At 34.6% G+C, this 5,685-nt stretch overlaps 1 non-coding gene across 1 annotated transcript; it reads left to right on the plus strand.

The window, feature by feature from the left end:
• Window positions 1–1,726: 1,726 nt before the first annotated feature.
• On the plus strand, window positions 1,727–1,798 carry TRNAK-UUU. The gene has a single exon. It is a non-coding gene; the product is annotated as a tRNA-Lys (tRNA).
• Window positions 1,799–5,685: the final 3,887 nt, after the last annotated feature.

Below are 5,685 nucleotides of genomic sequence, written 5' to 3' on the forward strand. Positions count from 1 at the left end.
AGGGTTGCAGGGGTTTCTATGAATGTTTTGTGAATTTGTAATACATGGGTCTTGAATGTTGGTATCTGGATGTTTTTTGGTACTTGGTATGTTGAACTTTCAGTGATTGAAAAACTTGATTTAAAGAAATGTTTAATGAAATGCTGGAAACGTTTAATGTCGATATTGAGGCAGTGTATGCAATTTATGTCAGACAACTCTGTAAGGTAGTTGAAGTTCTTTGTATTAGAAACAACTATGTTTAATCCTGACTGTTTATAAGAAATTGTGGTAAAGAGTAACAGGGATTTGAATATCAAGTAACTGCCGATGAGAATAACAAGGAGAATGAAATATTTAATGGCGATGGATAGATTAAGGTTGAGAAAGAAATTCTCAGAGAACATTGCAGAGTTTACGTAGTCCACAGTATTGATAAGATTATCTTAATGCTTTTGCAGTGGCGAATCCAATGTCCTTCCCTTTTAGTCTAATTATTATAGCTCCTTATGTTTTTTATTTTTCAGGGGTATAATTGGTAATCAAACTTTAATATAACATATTTAAAAATCCGTGCTTTAGAATTTTATAAATTTTATGTCATTGGAAAGGTTTTACAAAAATGAACACGACGGGTACAAACAACAATATAGAAATTTAGAGTTTTTACGAAAAATTCGATCGTGTTTATATTTTTAAAATTTAATGCATAGCCATTATGCAAAGCACCTCAAAAGATGCATAATACATGGAGGGAATTGATGCAAACCAACACAAAGGATGCATAGCAAATAGGATAAATTGATGCAAACCATTACAAAAGATACATAAAAAATGGGAAAAATTTATATAAACTACCATAAATTAGATGCATATCAATTTTAACCTTATAACACCATTACGCATGGCAGTGTTTCATTTTTTTCGGTCGGCCTTCCCGACCGTGGTAGCGGTGATCTAGTAACATTAACGTTGACATGTCAGATGGGGTCCCAAGGAACGTATCCATCGTAGCCGGAGCCGCTTAATGTAGTGAACATTACTCTAAACCATAAGCATATACATATAAAAACCAAACACCAAAATCCAGATCAATAGTTTTTAGATGGCAATCTGATTCTCCATTCCGCCAACCCAATCTATGTGCATATCTCTAGATTGCATATATTGGGAACAATAAAAGTTAAAGTCATGGCCGTAATTATGTTGCATCAACTTCGCATCAACACCATGCCCTCTACACCATTTTACAGCACAGGCAAAGGAGTAGGTTCAGTGACCTGTCTCTCCAATCACTTTCTATCAATATTTCCTCCTCTCTCTCTACACATGCATGTGCTAATTGAGCTTTCGTTTACTCAAATGTCAATCGTCAACTACTTCTTCCTATGTAATAAAGAAAGATAATTTATTCTTTCCAAAATAGTCACAGTCCTCTAAATCTACAAGAACATGATCAGAATCTGAGGGTTACACAAAATAGTATTTTTAATTTCTTCCTTTTTTTCAGCTCTTTAAATTTTATTTTACTCACTGTTCCTACTCTACTACACTAGACCTTCTACAGTCACAGGCTCACAGCTTATTATAGGTAGGCCGGTGATATTGTAGGTCAAGTCAACTTCTCCGAGTCAACACAAAGGTGAAAAGAAGAACTTTGTTCAAGAATCTAGATCAATGTAATCGAAGGTGATGCTTACTGGAATTATTGTTTATTATTAGTCATCACATCTCAGTAACAACATCAGCCGACTTAGCTCAGTGGTAGAGCGCGTGACTTTTAATCCCGTGGTCAAGGGTTCGATCCCCTTAGTCGGCGTTTTTCTATAAATTTTTTTCCATTATTTTTTTTGGTTTGGCATTCCCTTTTCGATTTCCATATTCATGGATGGATGGAGATCCCTTCCGTCTTATTAATGCTCTGGTTTGTCTCAGACAGAATGAATGCAGGCTTCACCCACGTGCACATCCACAGGTTTCCGTAAGTGCAAACGTTTTGAACTCATCCAATATCCATCATTAGATTGTAATCATCTCATTGATATCAAAAGAGTGATTATGGATCTCGTTCCAAGAGAAATTAAGAGAAAAACTAGTATCCTATATTAAATAATTTAAACGTTGATTGAGTTTGCTAACAAGACTTATCATAGACTCATGATTGTAACAAATCAAAGCAATTAACGTACGTTTACTTAAATGTTGAACCAACTGTGAAACAAAGACAGATGAGAGAAATTAAGAAAGAATGTGAATATGTCAAAATGGTAAATCCATTAAAGTCGGGGGTCCATGAGCAAGAAAGCGACTTTTCAATTCTTTAACCAATTTGTCTCGCTGCAACGACATCAAATCGGCGTGCACGCTGCACGAGGTCGGACAATATCTATGCTAAAAACTTACTAGTACTCTGGTTTGAAGTCAGTAGATGGTAAAAAAGAAGCTCGTCTTTTCACGAAGGGACCACACACGACAAACGCTTTAATTAAAAGCAGAATTTTAGATCCCCAACGTAACAGACCATCATGCCTTTTTTATTTAGTCCTCCTCGCCATCTTCATCGATGCTGCTAGTCGGGGTATCAACTTACTCAGCGGTCTACCATTCCAAAGGCAGTAAATGTTTTGTCTGATAGTATAAAACTTGGTAGACCCCCAAATATATTGGTACTCCTTTTAACAATAACGCATTTTCATCGCTCAATTCCTCGGTGGTCAGTGCGAGAGTACGTTGAGTTTCAGAGAAGCTATACTATCGAAGAACGATAAAATGTCCTGTGTGATAAAAGTGGTCTCGCACTTTACGTAGTAACAGGGATGGATCACAAAATCTGTTTACAAAATCGACGGTTATGATTATTGACAATTGATGAGACCCTGTCAGATTCGTAATCCACGTGTTTTAGTTATTACCTACGGTGTAGCTACAAGTAAAGTAAATATTTTCAGGAAGAAACAGAATTTCCTCATTTGTGTAAAGCCTTTATTACGTATGGTTTCGTCAAAGAGGCAACGCATTTACCCATCCCATTCTCATCCGTTTTTATACCGTCATTTAAAAGGGGTATTCATTACTCCGTCGTTAGTCTGTAATTGCATTCTTAACCGTTGACATGATGGAGGCAACTCGAACATTTTAACATTAAAATAATGGTTACCTAAAAAAGATAAAAAAATAAAATAAAATATTATATATGTTTTTCTTTTCTTTTTCATAAATTTCACGTTACATTTTTATTTATTTTTATCGGAAAAAGAATTTAATTTTAGCGAATTTCGAACTCAGATCACTGATTTCATTACCAGTGATTTTACCACATTATATCGAAAGAGCCGATTAAAAATTGGAAGGATTACAGGATGATCAAAGGTCAGTCTAAAAACATCACAACAATCAAATATAGAAGTGCACCACCAATTTTTGACTAAAGGTAGGACTATTTTAACCATTCTAAGGTGATCATAGAATAATAATATCAGATCAAGACTAAACGACCAAACATATTTCAAGTAATATTTGCAGCAGTGAGATATTTACCAGTTCCAACCAAGGTTTTTGCCATAAAACCAACTTTATTTAATGATTTGGAAATAACAGTAACACTAATAAAGGTGTCCTGATATCGAATGGTTTTCTAAATCAGTTTCAATAGTTTTGAACTTGTCTGAATTGGTAAAAATGTCTTTTTCCCTCTTGTTGTTGATTATATTGTTATAGGTGTTGTTGATGAAGTTGTTTCTAACTGAGTTATCAAAGGTGTTGATGTCGTTTCCATCTCAAATGAAGGAGTTTTTTTTGTTTTTTTTGTAAGTTGAAATGGCATTAAAAAAAACTGACTTGGGGAGTTAGTAACCCTTACAACAGAAAGAGTAGAGTCACCGAATATCGGGATATCAGGAATTTTCCAAGCATTTGATTTATCTACTTCAAGAGCATGAATAATACAGTCCGGTGGATCATTTACCCAGTTAAGAACATTTCCAAAAGTTTTAGCTTCCTTAGCTAAAATGTCAGACACATTGTTTGCTGATCCAGGAACATAGAAAAAACCCAAAAAATTGGAACAAAAACTAAAATCATGTTTTGCTTCCCCCATAATGTTTTGATTCTGCCAAGTTATCTGGGATGGTAAGCCATTCAGATAGTCAAAAAGGTTCTTGCAATCTCCTTCGACACTCAAATGAAGGAGTTGATCTTATGATAAGAGAAAATCCACAACCTCTGATGAGAAATCTAAATATAAATACACTAAACTAGCTAGTGATAGATTTACAACAAGAACAGAATCAAATACCAAAATGAAAGTAACTAAATCTAAAATTGAAATAAAAAGAAAAAAATTAATTTAGATTTAATTGATTTAAAAGTGTAACAGAGGAATGAAGAGATGATTAAGGAGGATGTTCTGCTCAGATGTGCTCCAAAGGTGCAAATCTGAGCAGAAAGATTCAAGAGACTACCAGGGGTTTTGTCTCTCTTTTTTTTCTTTAGAGGAGAGAGAAAAAAATGTTATGGTCTCTTCATTCAAATATTAGATATGTTGAAACATGTTATGTTGCCAAACATTTTATATTGGAAGGGGATGAAGCCATGAAGGTGACGGATCATATAAAGCACAACCAGTCACTCTAATTAGTTGGAGAGAGCTATGACTATTAAAATTCATCCATCTATTTAATATATGGACGAACTACTACCCAACCTCAGTGAAACATATGACCATAAACAACATAAATAAAAAATAATAATATATAGATGGACCAAAGATAAACGCACATATAATTACCAAATAATATTTATGTGGTTGACTTTTGCAGGCTATATAATGAGGACCACGACTACTACTATCGAAAGTTTTTGTTACATCAGATTTCTTAGTGTCCTTCCTACCAATGTACCGGAAAAAACCCACAAAATCGAAGATATATCCATAAACTCCAAAGAATTATGATTGAAGGTTTGCTAAATCTAATTAGGGGCTATTCTAGTAATTTCCTTTTAGGTAGTCTAACAAAGGGGGCGTCGTATGACCCAAGAAAAGACAAGGACACCTGCCTTATTTTAGATAAAGCCTTAAATTATCATATTAGAACTAAATTTAGATACATCTCAACTTTGATACGCAGTATGTCACTAATGATACTTCTACATTTCATAAATGACTCGATAGCTGGTTTGAAAACCAACACAAGAATGGGTTAGCAATGAACTGGTCAGATTTTTGTAGAATTATAGTTGACATATTTGGAAAGCAAGATGCAACTTAATGTTTTGAAAGAAAAAGCACAATACTGCTAGAACTATAGTCGAATGCATTAACAGATTCATGTATGTGAATATAATTGACTATGACATTATGTAATTTCTTTATTATAATCTCATGAACTATAGAACACAAGGAAAAAAAATCGATTACAGAACCTGATAGGTTGTCACGTATCTTGGGATAAATATATTGCTTTGTCAATATCGAATCCTATCACTAGTTCTGCAGTTGGATGGACTCTTTATGATTGTGCAGGTACCATCGTTGAAGCAAGGGAATCGTATGCTGACTGCATTATCAGAGAAGAACTAAAAATGAAGGGGTCGAAGTTGCTTTCGAATGAGAAACACAATGGAACGGACACAACATTATCTTCTGAAGTGACTCGGAATCCACTCTCATCAGCGATGGAGACACACAGAGACAAATGGGGTCCACGG

The sequence above is a fragment of the Papaver somniferum genome, chromosome 8 (assembly GCF_003573695.1).
Source record: "Papaver somniferum cultivar HN1 chromosome 8, ASM357369v1, whole genome shotgun sequence".
NCBI classification, from domain to species: domain Eukaryota; kingdom Viridiplantae; phylum Streptophyta; class Magnoliopsida; order Ranunculales; family Papaveraceae; genus Papaver; species Papaver somniferum.